The 13542-nt window shown below is 39.3% G+C and overlaps 1 long non-coding RNA gene across 1 annotated transcript; it reads right to left on the bottom strand.

The window, feature by feature from the left end:
* Positions 1–4829: 4829 nt before the first annotated feature.
* LOC130466790 (uncharacterized) lies at positions 4830–7062 on the bottom strand. Its single transcript, XR_008926942.1, has 3 exons — positions 6826–7062; positions 6065–6120; positions 4830–5123 (listed from the first exon to the last, which is right to left on the bottom strand). It is a non-coding gene; the product is annotated as an uncharacterized lncRNA (long non-coding RNA).
* Positions 7063–13542: the final 6480 nt, after the last annotated feature.

The following is a 13542-nucleotide window of genomic DNA, read 5'->3' as shown; positions in this document are numbered from 1 at the left end:
TGTTGGCAAGGTATTTAATTGGGGAGATCGAATTTTTATTTTTGCAAGGCTAGAATCGTTAGTGCGGCTTCTCTCTTAGTGTGTATTGCTTTACCCCAATGGTAGCCTTATGGTATGCCGATTTGGGTTTTTTCATGGTTGGTCATGTTGCATTCATGGAAAATCTTTTAGTCCGTACTTAGTAGTATTTCAAGGAGCGAGTGACTCGAGAGGACTATGATAGTCGTGACCCAATGTGATTATAAGCCTTGAGGCCATTAATTTTTTCTTTGCCAATGGTGTTGACACCTTAGGTTCACTTTGGGGGTTGTGCGACTATGTGGGAATGATTTTCAGAATGTGACTGTTTCCATTTTGCAAATACTATAATATATTCTTTTTGTTGGTGAGAGAGAGTATTGAGGCCGTAGAATCTTAGCAAGGGATGACAATTACATATGGGTGCTTTATTGATTTAAATGTTAGAAAGGGAGACTCAATATGGTTTAACCTTTTAATTTGCAGAAAGACACCAAGCATTAGGACCGATTCTATGGATAAGACAGCCAAGACTTAGGATTTGGATTGTACTTTGGCATAGCCTAGTCTAGACTCGGATTTACTTTTTATTTGAACATTATTTTTTGAGGACTTTATTCGAACACCATTTTTTGAATTCTTCGCCCATGTGACATTCAAGGTCGTTTAATTAGCATGCTCGGTTTTGGTGCCGAGCATTGTCGTCGTAGGAGGCCTAACAACGACACAAAGAGTTATTTTATTTTTCACAAGTCGCTTTTTAGAATCGAGTGCCTTTCATAAGCCCTTGCAGCAATTTTTTCAAAAAGTTTCTTTTTTTGCTACGTATATTTTTTCATTCGCGGGCACCGAGGCTGTTGTGCCTGACCAAAAGGCCAGGCAACAACTTCAGCGCCCAGCAGTGGGCGTGAGAAATTTTGGCGCCCAGCCAAGGGCGTTGAAAATGCGTCCCTGGCTGGTTCTCGTTTTCTGTTTGCGTATACTTTTGTTTTTGCGACTTTAATTTTGCGTGCTTGCCTTATAACGTCCTTTACGCGTTGTGCAGCGTTCGTGGGATTCGTTACAGGCCATCCCGAGCGTCGCTTATTTTTGTGGCGATCGTTCGGGTTTGTGGAACACGTATTTTGGTATAACTCTTTGGCCAATTGGTTTATGAATGTTTGGGTAATTTTTTTTAAGGTCGTTGGTTTTCTAACATTGTTTGTCTAGCATTATTCGTACGCACAATCATAACATAGTCACATAGTTCACTACACATAACTACATTACAAACATGGATTTGAAGATTAAATATTTCACGTAGTTTATGATAGGCTTCTATGGGTAGTTATTTGCGCCTAGCTTGGTACCGCTTCTATCGTAGATCCAACACATGCCCCGGTCGAGGTAGTGTCTTCAACAGACGAATTTCGCTCAAGAGGCCAACCCGCAAGTGCAAGCCAAGGGGGCATGCAGGCAAGAGGGACCTAATGAGCGAGCGATTGGGTTCGGGATAGGTGTACTACCTGCACAAGTACCGAGTGGGCAACATGCGCGGCGTATGCACCCCCCTATTGGTGAAAAAAGGTATCCTTAGTCCCAACTCCCGAGGGAGCCGAGATTCGTTATGCTGTCCTTCCCGTTCACATTAATATGCTGATTTTCAGGTCGTCCCAACTTGATGGGGAAATAAACGCGGGGTCGGATCGTTTCACCCTTCGGCTATTTTGATTACCTACAAGCACGAGTATTTCCTTCAGTATCCCCAGTGGAGTCGCCACTATGAGGGGGTCGAAAAAGCACGAGGCTAATGCGTGACCTGGTCCCTGGTGGGTGTGACGTTTTTTTTGTCAAATCAAGTGTAATTGGATTTCCTGTGAGTTTACACCCAATGGACTAGTAATATAGGAGTCGCCATTCAGTTTTTAACGACAATGAGAAAAACTGACAAAACCCGGTTATCGTGACATAAAGGGAGTGCAATTATGTTTGACCACGACGGGCGTAGGTTCCCTTGTGATCCCTGGTGTGGGGATCTCTCAACATACACCCGCAAGGTAGAGATTGAGGGTTCGGGGGACTGTAACTACCGAGAGGAGTACTTTCTCTTCGATAACTCTAGAGGCAGGATATCCTTACTAGCTCAGCATAAATAATTGAAGGGACATGCGTTAACTATTAAACTAATCTGAGTTGATTTTAACAATATGCAACATATAATACTAGAGCGATCGCGATTATCTGATTTAAGTAGTATTAAGGGACCTAGCATGATAATCCAATTTCCCGAAAATATTATATTTGTTAGGCGTAATAGAACAATCAGATTTAGTTAGTTTAACAGTTCAAAAAAAGGGCGAGGAAAGCAGTTAAATCATCGAAAAGGGACACATTACGACGCACCCTTGAGAGGTACGTCACGGTTCTCAGAAAACTAACCACTTTGACTTTGCTATTTTTCCTTTTTATTTAACGAATCTCAATTATGGGACAGGATACGTTCTGTTCGATTTATGGATCGATTGCGACAGAACGCGTGAACAGTTTCGCAGCGAGAGGCTTAGGCTAAGGGTTGGAGTCAATACTCAGAATATAATTATGTGTTGTGTGTGTTCTTTTCACGTCGAATTTAGGGGTCTATTTATAGGGAAGAGTTCGTGGAAAGATAGAATTGTAGAGTTCTAATCCACAAAGAATTAGGAAAAAACACGTACCTAGGTATTTTCAGCGCCCAGGCCTGGGCGCCGAAGATTTCGGCGCCCAGAGCCAGGCGTTGAAAATAGGGTATGGGCTGTTTTCTTTAGTCAGATTCGGATTCCTGAAATCCGTAGAGTTTGAGACTTAACCGAGTCTTTTAGCGCGTATCAATTTTATGACGGAATGCGTCTTGGCCCGTTACGAACTCGAGGCTCGTTAGGATTTTAATTAATACGTAACTCTTATTTCCGAATCATATTAGGAATAGGATTCTCGCAGTTTTCTATCTCATTTAGGATTTATGTTGGAATGCAACACCTAATTCTGACAGGTTTCTATCCTTTATGATTTGCCACTTTTAGAAGCTACCTTTTACGGCAGTTACTATTTTTAGCAGGTTTCCATAAATAGCAGGTTTCGGGTGAAATGAAAAGGGGAATTGAGATTCGTTTATTTTATAGGAGATGCGTTGTCAAGTGGAGATTTACGTTTTCATCATCGAACCTTTCCCTTTCGGGAATGGGGACAAAAGTAGGTGTCTACAGAGCTGCCGGCCCGTCGAGCCAAGCGCGCATGCGCGCAAGGCCCAACGAGCCAGCGAGCTCGTAGCGCAACGAAGCAAGCCAGCCCTCGTGGCCACGAGTGCGCGCACAAGCACATCAGCAAGCAGCGAGCAAGCAAAGGCCCATGGCCCATTGCTGCTCGGCTACGCTCGGCCTGCGGTATCCTGTGCGCATGGGCTTCCGGTGTGGTGTGTCTGTGTGTGGCCGGTCAAGGCTTGTGTCTTGGCCGGTTACACTAAATATAATATTAGGTTATATTTTCCACACACCCCAGTTCAGTTTTTCCAATAACCTAAAACTAATTCTGAAAATTACGTACGAATTTTTTTGCTCTCTACTCAAACCTATTCTTCCCGAAAAGGCAAACACTCTTGAACGTTGTCTAAGCTACAATTATCAAGATGGATCTGAACGTGTCGGTGAACTAAATAAAGGAACGTAAATTGGAGTTCTTTGTTCGTGTTCGTTGATACTATACTCGGGAAAACAAGTTTCAAATGTAAGTATTCTTAATCTGTGCTTTATACATGTTTCCTGGCTTTGGGGATGTTCCGCAAATGTTATATGTTTAACTGTATTCCCCAACAGTGGTATCATGAGCCTTATGTATTCAAAGCATTTTTTAGCATGATTTATTGTTTTTGCATGTTGTCGAACTTTTGTGGATTTTATATTGAATCTTTCGAATTATTATCACTACTAGAAAAATGGTTTATAACGACGAATTTTTTCGTCGTTATAAGGCCAAAAAGTTGTCGTTAAAACCTTTAACGACGAACAAAAAGTTCGTCGTTGGTTTTGTCGTAACAGGTTCCGGCGTTATTGGTTTTAACGACAATGTTCGTCGTGAATTTTTAACGACGAAATAATGTGTCTGTCATTCCTTATTAACGACAAAATAGTTTGTTCGACGTTCATTTATTACGACGATTCAATTTGTTGTCGTTATTGTGCATTCAATAACATCGAACAAACCAGCTAAATCAACACGAAAAGAAATTTAATATACCACCAAATTTGATTTGTAGTCGAACATATTTTGTCGTTTTAATCGGCTAAACCTGCTATTTTATTCAATATTTCAAAAATACATAATAAACTAAACTAAATTTTCATTAAACAAAATCAATAACAATTATGATACGGCTCAACAAAACAACCAAACATCCACACTAAAGATTGAATTTCATGTCCTAAACTAGAGGAATATCTAAACAATTCCTTGGTCTTAAACTTCCAAAAAAACAAAAATCAAAGACTCTAAACCGATATGAAGTGTGATAACTTCCCATCTTTAAGTACTTGGACATTTCAGAACCATCTTGTGAAGTAGGAATTGCAACATTAAGTTGTGACACCAACATATCTTCGAATATTTTCATTAACTCAACCAAATTAAAGTAATATTGTCTTCATTTCGTTGTTCTCTTAACTTCCTCCACGTGACATGCAAGAAATTTGTTTTGGTGGAGTTCTTTTTCTACTACAATGTTGTCCCTTGTATCTTTAAACTTTATTACTCCTTTAAAACCTATAACTCAATCTGGAGATTGGATTTAAAAATCTCATGGCACAAAAAAAATCACATTAATAACAAGAAAAGTAAATTTGTAGAGTAAAACAAGAAATTATGCAGAGTATTTTATCTATAAAGTTTACAAGAGATTTTGTGGCCCTTCCATGAATGTAAAAATAACATCTTGTTAATCGTAATTCAGAAACAAAGAGGGAAAATACCAATGGAACGTTGCCTCCTGAAAGCTGCTTGAGCCTTAGAAGCAGATATGAGAAATCAGAGCTTCATGTGCTTGCAAACAATCCCCCACATCTCTAGCCTCAGCTAATTAATCAAATGATTGACAGAACCTAGATACAATCCAAAGAGTGGATATAAGAACAACGTAACCTATTGTAGTGAATTTAAACATGAAAAGAATGCTATAAGGTTATATCAACGAAGATGTGGCGTCATGTCATATAAAATCAAAACTACAGTTGGAGGCTTACACCCTTGTTAAAAATAAACTTGCTAAAGCATCCCTTATTTTACATAAAGATAGTAGTCAAGAGTTGTTAGTTGCTTGTAGTGGCGATAGCAGGCTCTACTGACCAAGCCTAAAAGCATATGTAAAACAAGAAATGTTAGCTTCATATAGAAAGAATTCAACCAACTCCGAGGCTCGATAATTCATATTCTATTTCATTTGAAAATTTGCGGCCTTAATCACAAGATTTACAACAGATGGAGTTACTAGCTCCAGTCTGCTTAGTCTGCTTAGTCCTCCAGTTCATCATAATTACTTACCTTCCCAAAGTTTTTTAACAGTTTCAATTCACCTATAGCAATATGGAAACATCACTTATGAATACTGCTATCCATACGAATATACGACGGACTCCTTTCTTCCCATCTTAGACAACTTGCAAGAGCAAATAGAAGAATTTGTTGATATACTGTTAGAACTTAGAATCAGCAAAAGCTGTGAACCCCTAATACTGACTTCAGTATCACTGCCCACTTTCAGTCAAAAAAAAGACATACATACATTTTACATAGCTTGACAATATGCATCGCATAGTTTGAAATATTTCAGTACAAGTCATTTTACATTCACATGCTTATATGCTAAAAGGATATTGAACTATAGTTTGGTTATCTGAAGCACAAACTATAGTCCCACAGCTAACTTGACTCCAACAGAAAGGAATACTGTATGAAATATATGCAACGAAGTAAATGAATCATGATAGCTTTTTTCATCAGCATCCTCACTGAGAGTCACACTGTCTCAAGAAAAGGCACTAACCTGGTGAACATCACCAACAAAATGTGACAAGAACATCAGAGCCTCAGTCAAGTTATCTGTATTAAGTAAATCATCAGTTCCCAGCATCAAGGTAGAGCAATAAACTGAAGAAATTGGCACTTATACATCTAGATTCAGAATCTGGGTTATGGCATGCTAACATTAGCTGTTACGTGTAACAATACGCTTACTTCCTTGATGTATATCATGTAAGAGACTAACCATCCCCTAAAGGTTACTACACTTTTAGAACTCTGCGAACATCAGAGCCTCAATCAAGTATCAGGTATAAGTATCAGGAAATTTGGTTGTCTTTTCAGAGAGAACTCTGCGAACTCCAACGTGACAAATATTAAAAACATAAAACTAACTAATGAATTTCAGTAGCCAGCTAAGATATATTCATAAATTCAATGACATCTTCTCAAATTTTCTCAACATATACCCATTTGTTTACAAACATTCCAAGGAGTAAAATACCACAAATGCATATGAAAAACTCCCGAGAAATAGGAAATTAGGGTTTTGAGACATGAATTTGAAGATTTACCTGCGAATTAGTTGTACTAGACTCGTATATCCCTAAATTAGGATACCAATATGCTCGATTGCAGAAATAAACATTTTCGGCTTGAGCGTTAATAAATTACATAATTTGCTGCCGCAATAGCAAAAATAAATAAATGCAAACTATCTGTTCAATTAATCAAAAGTAAGCTTTGAAAGAAATTGTATAAATTAAACAAAGGTAGGAAACTTACCAGAATTTTATAATTACGATTCAAGAATTTGACAGCCCAATCCAACCCAACTTCATCAATCAATTGAACAAAAACGACTAATAAACCCCTAAATCCATAGCATATTTGGTGAAATAAAGAGAGAAAGAGGGACATGCATTTGAGTTGTGTATGTCAAGGATTTGCTGGGAATTCTGGATCGAAGAAGCGGCTCATATAAAAAGAAGAACTTGAGAAGTTCAATTTAGGATTTGAGGGTTTTATTTGAGGGTTAGTAAACTTGAGGCGGACTTCACAAATCTGCGGGAATGAATGGAATAACGACAAACTAATTTTATTTTTACTTTATTTTTCAGCTTCCCTTTTTCACAAATTACGATGATCGTATTCCTTGGTCGTAATAAAGTAACGCGCTAACTCATTTAACGACTGTAAATTGACTCTGTCGTTACTGTGTTGTCGTTAAAAAGGCATTTTCTAGTAGTGTATGGATTATTGGATGAATCGTGTAATAAGTTCTGAATCCAAAAAGTTTCGTAATTTCGACTTTTCTGACCCTAATCTGATTGAAAATGATTTTCTAAGATCAATTCATGAAAACGGAATTGCAAAAACAGGCTTCGAAATATGTGTTTTTGGGCGTTTTTGTTCGTTCTTAAAATTTGAATAAAGTTAGCCTAAATTTAATAAATTTTAACAAAATCGGATTATTGTTAAAAATCAATTAAATCGTAAAGTCGTTATTTTTTGAAAGTAAAAATTATAAATTTTGTGAAAAAAAATTCGCAAATATGTTCGTGAAATTGATTTTTTTTAATTAGTTGGTCCGTTTGCACGAACCAAAGGCACGAACAAAAAGGGGTGTGCGGTGCGTGTGGCTCGTCGTAGCCATGCGGGCTGCCTCCCCGTAGCCAAGCCACATCAACGCGAGTAGCCGCAAGCGAGCTGCGTGCCGCGCGCGCAGGGTGGAGTGAGCGAGCAAGGGAGCGAGCCTTGGCTTCCGAGCTGCGAGCAAGCAAGGGCAAGGCTGCCTTGCCTTGCGCGCAGCGTCAAGCATCACATCAGCGAGCAGCATGCCACGAAGCAGCGACGAGCTGCGACAGTGTGTGCAAGGGCTTGCGGGGCATGGGCGACGAGCTCATGGGCCTCGTAGGCCACACAGCACGAGGCAGTGCTGCGCTGGGCGCAAGCCTAGCCCGTATTGCACAATTTTGGGCATTTTCGTTTCGTTAGGCTTTAAATTTTGATATTTGCATTAAAATGGCTAACGAGATAATTAATTATTTATTTTATTTAACTTGGGCCGGGCCGTGAGTTTAATTTAATATTTAAATATTTAATTATCCGGAATAAATATTGGTGTGAGTGGGAGCCGCTTAATGAAATTAAAATGAAATAATTATTTTAATTATCTTCGTAGGTCGCTTTATTTTAATTAAATTAAATTTTAATTAGAATAAATTCTAAGGAATAATAATTTGAAATTGATTAATCTTTTAGGACGCGTTTATGTGAACGTGAATTTTAAATAATTCACGTAAATACTTGCATAATTAATTGGGCCATTCGTTTTAGGATACGAATGGATGAATGCATAGAATGTATATTTTATGTAATGCAGGTACTCCAAGTGACTAGTATCGCCAATCTAGGATAGTTAAATACGGTCTGCGAACCGTTTTATCTTTGAATGTAAAGTTTTAAATATGGTCTGCGTACCATTGAAATTTTGATGTAATTTTATTATTTCAAGTATTTTTAAGTTTAGAACTTTAAGTTAGCATTGAATGAAGATTCAAGACGATGCCAAGCTAACAAGATGGTGGAGAAGATTGGATGCTTCAAGACAATAATTTTAGGCCATACTAGTTCACCAATTTTATTTATGCACTATATATTGTGAATGTATGAATATATTATGCATGAATGTTGTTTGTATGCTCGATTAGATTTAGTTCACTAAATGATCGAACCAACATAGAAACAACTAGGTCCAAAGTAATATTGAGTTCAAAAGTTGCCTTCCAAATCAAGCACTTACAAAAATCTAAGGATCTAACGTAGTAGGTTTCCACCAAAGCGAGGTGCTAAATTAGTTGACTTAGATGGTAAAGCGTCCCAAAGGAGCACGTTGATTGTGGTTGTAACTCAAACAACAATGGCATATGTTGTGGCAATGGGATAATTATGGTATTAATTTATTAACCAAGAGTAATTTGGAGATTACTACTAATAGGTTTTGCTTACCTAGAATCTTAAAAGACTTAAGACATGCCAAAGCTGTTTAAGGATTTAGGACTTTTAGGGTCTTGGAATCGTTTCATTCATTATGGACCATGTTTTATTTTTTGCATGAATGAAATGTTTAATAGCTTTAATGATTGCGTGAATTCTTTTATTCAAGTTATTAAAGATTGATAAATGTTTTCTTTGCTAGTTCATTCTGTAGAATCGTAATCTTCAACCTTATTGCATTCGGACAATAGAACTGCGATATTTCTCGATCGATTGGTAATTAAATTTAAGAGCGATTCTCAAAGAAAAGGAAAGTCAGAGCGTATCTTGAATGCTATTTTCTTATAGTGATCTTCATGGTTGTTTTCAAACTAAAATTTGAATGGTAGACCAATTGGACATCATATATTCAGAATACTGGGTAGTTTTGGAATAATGAAGTATTGAGTTAAAGACTCATGTATAACCAATGGTTAACAACCAATCTTCTTTTGATTCAATAAACGAACTAGACTCATTGGTCATTCAAAGTGAATATAAGAAAGGACTTTGTAAGCATAACAAAGTAAGTGTGAGGGGGTCGAAAAAGCGCGAGGCTAATGCGTGACCTCGTCCCTTGTGGGTGTGACGATTCTTTTTATTCAATCAAGTGTAATTGGATTTCCTGTGAGTATACACCCAATTGACTAGTAATACAGGAGTCGCCATTCAGTTTTTAACGACAATGAGAAAAACTAACAAAACCCGGTTATCGTGACATAAAGGGAGTGCAATTATGTTTGACCACGACAGCCGTAGGTTCCCTTGTGATCCCTGGTGTGGGGATCTCTCAACATACACCCGCAAGGTAGAGATTGAGGGTTCGGGGGACTGTAACTACCGAGAGGAGTACTTCGCTCGTCGATAACTCTAGAGGCAGGATATCCTTACTAGCTCAGCATAAATAATTGAAGGGACATGCGTTAACTATTAAACTAATCTGAGTTGATTTTAGCAATATGCAACATATAATACTAATTCGATCGTGATTATCTGATTTAAATAGCATTAAGGGACCTAGCATGATAATCCGATTTCCCAAAAATATTATATTTGTTAGGCGTGATAGAACAATCAGATTAGGTTAGTTTAACAGTTCATAAAAAGGGCGAGGAAAGCAGTTAAATGATCGAAAAGGGACACATTACGACGCACCCTTGAGAGGTGCGTCACGGTTCTCAGAAAACTAACCACTTTGACTTTGCTATTTCTCCTTTTTATTTAACGAATCTCAATTATGGGACAGGATACGTTCTGTTCGATTTATGGATCGATTGCGACAGAACGCGCGAACAGTTTCGCAGCGAGAGGCTTAGGCTAAGGGTTGGAGTCAACACTCAGAATATAATTGTGTGTTGTTGTGTTTTTCACGTCGAATTTAGGGGCCTATTTATAGGGAAGAGTTCGTGGAAAGATAGAATTGCAGAGTTCTAATCCACAAAGAATTAGGAAAAAACACGTACCCAGGTATTTTCAGCGCCCAGGCCTGGGCGCCGAAATCTTCGGCGCCCAGGCCTGGGCGCTGAAAATAGGGTCTGGGCTGTTTTCTTTACTCAGATTCAGATTCCTGAAATCCGTAGAGTTTGAGATTAATTCGAGTCTTTTAGCGCGTATCAATTTTGTGACGGAATGCGTCTGGGCCCGTTACGAACTCTAGGTTCGTTAGGATTTCAATTAATACGTAACTCTTATTTCCGAATCATATTAGGAATAGGATTCTCGCAGTTTTCTATCTCATTTAGGATTTATGTTGGAATGCAACACCTAATTCTGACAGGTTTCTATCTTTTATGATTTGCCACTTTTAGAAGCTACCTTTTACGGAAGTTACTATTTTTAGCAGGTTTCCACAAATAGCAGGTTTCGGGTGAAATGAAAAGGGGAATTGAGATTCGTTTATTTCATAGGAGATGCGTTGTCAAGTGGAGATTTACGTTTTCATCATCGAACCTTTCCCTTGCCGGAATGGGGACAAAAGTAGGTGTCTACAGTTAGCCCCCACTTTGACTGAGTCTTGGAGTAAGACGATGGTCAAAGTATTAGACGGAGTGCGTCACACAAGCCATGGTGTATTGTGACCTGTTTTGCGAGGGTCTCACGAGCCCCCGAGTGATAACATTTGACTTAAGGGTCATCACTTGAAGTTTCGACATATCCCTCACGTGTCATTGGGACTTGTCAATTGATAGTATAGAAACTTCCTCACTTTCTCATTGGAAGGATCTAAAGGTGCGTAGAAACTCCCTTACTTTGTCATTGGGAGTAGCTACAGAGTTTTTCGAAATCAAAGCTGTAAAGTGTAATTGGGCCTGGCCAAGCCCAATCACGAGGTAAAAATGTTTTTTAAAGATTCTCATTTTCAGGGCTAGCTAAACGAGACAACCCCCTTGTTTTTATAGGACGTAAAACGAAGGAAAATCCAGCACCCTTGTTTTTATAGGACGTAAAACGAAGGAAAATCCAGTACCCTTGTTTTTATAGGACGTAAAACGAAGGAAAATCCAGCAAAAGTTATCGCTGCAGCGACTAAGGACCTACGCGGTTTAATGGCGCAGACCCCGCCGGCTAAAGATGGCGAGCCAGTCTGCTAAGGGTGGACACCCCGTCCGATAGAAGTGGACGAATCTGTTTTGGAAATTTGAAAATAAGGACCTACGCGGTTTGTGACGTAGACCCCGCCGGCTAAAGATGGCGAACCTTGTCCGCTAAGGGTGGACACCCCGTCCGATAGAAGTGGACGAATCTATTTTGAAATTTGTTTTTCTTTTTTTGAAAATAATGACCTACGCGGTTAGTGACGTAGACCCCGCCGACTGAAGATGGCGAGCCTGTCTTAATTTTGAAGACTTTATTTTTTCGAAAATTGAGGACCTGCGCGGCTAGTGATGCAGACCCCACCCGCTGAGGGTGGGCGAGCCCTGTCCGCTTGAGGGTGGACGTCCCTGAATTCGTTTTCTTTTCGATTTGGGAACTCGCGCGGTTTGTGACGCGATCTTGCCGACTGAAGATGGGCAAGTTCCTATTTCTTTGGTTCTTTGTGATTTCTTTTGAGAATTTCTTTTTATTTATTCTTGCAAGAGCGAATTCTTTCGAGGGGTGCTCGAATTTAGTTGTAACCTGAACGTGGGCTGACAACGTGTTCAGACGGATCTTTGTCTTGCGACCGTCCGCTTTCGTGATTTTGAGCTAGTCTTTACGGCTCGACTTGGTCTTTGATCAGAGGACCGTGCACAAGTGTTAGTGACGTCCTTTCGATGAGGTCGAACCTATTGTTGTTCTTTTTTAAGATATCCAAACATGATATGGTGTATGGCGCAGTCTGGGAATGTGATTTTGATCGCGCGCTCCTCGTTGGAGTCTATTTTTTTTGCGAGCCCCCAAGCACTGAGGCTCGTCGGTTGTTTTTCGCATCTTGTAATCATGTTTGGGGTCATTCTCGTATGTGCGAGCGACCTTCTACAGTAGTGTGCTACTTTAGCGAAGTCGTGGAGTGCGACTTTAGTTTTCAGGCAACATCCGGTTTTAGCTTGGCCCGGATTAACCCTTTGACAGACAAACATTTTTTATTTGGAAAACCAATGACTTGACGACACATATTTTGGTGTTTCGAAGAATGACCATGATATTTAACTTGCTTTTTTTTTGAAAAGTGTACATAAGCATTTTCTGAGACGAGTCTAAGTTTCGACCAAGTTTTTATATGTTTTTTTTTTGCTTATTTGGGAGCTAAAGGTGCTTTGGGCTTGATCCTACTTGCAATAGAGCCTCGTGTTTAGCAACACGGTCTTAAGTCCTTTCCTGTTCCGTGTTTTGTGAAATCTGGGCCTTGGGCTGCATTTTCAGCGCCCAAGGCCTGGCGTTAAACATTTCGGCGCCCAGCCGTGGGCGCTGAATGTCCTTTCCTGGTAACATTTGACTTTCGGATTTCCTAACACGTTTCCGAATGGGATCAGGATGTCATCGGGTGCGTTCAGCTATATATAGGGGGCTAGGTACGTCCCTATTTGCTTTTGCCATGTCGATCCCTACTTTCTCACTCCAACGGACTGTTAGGCGTTGGCTACGGGCCTTTACTCCCACAGAAAAAGCTTTGTTAAAAGAATACCACTTAGAGGCACTTTTAGGCTTACAACAAATTAATATTGATTATAACTTTCTGCATGCTGCCCTAAGCTTTTGGGACTCCGATCATCATGTTTTTGCCTTTCGGGGCAACGAAATATGTCCTTTGCCCGATGAATTTGCTGCGATCCTTGGTTATCCTACTAATGCTACTCCTGTTACCCCTGGCACTATTGAAGAGGGTAAAACAACCATAAGGGCTTTCCTAGGGCTAGATGATAACATGTTTGCTGAAATTGTTGTAGGTGATAAGGTTAACTTGGCGAAACTTGTAAAACATAACTTTAGGCCTAGTAAAAATATGACCGAACAGAAATTGAATATTCGAGCCATTATATTTTG

Source organism: Spinacia oleracea, chromosome 2 (assembly GCF_020520425.1).
Source record: "Spinacia oleracea cultivar Varoflay chromosome 2, BTI_SOV_V1, whole genome shotgun sequence".
Classification (NCBI taxonomy): Eukaryota; Viridiplantae; Streptophyta; class Magnoliopsida; order Caryophyllales; family Amaranthaceae; genus Spinacia; species Spinacia oleracea.
This window is presented reverse-complemented; position numbering and strand designations above follow the sequence as displayed.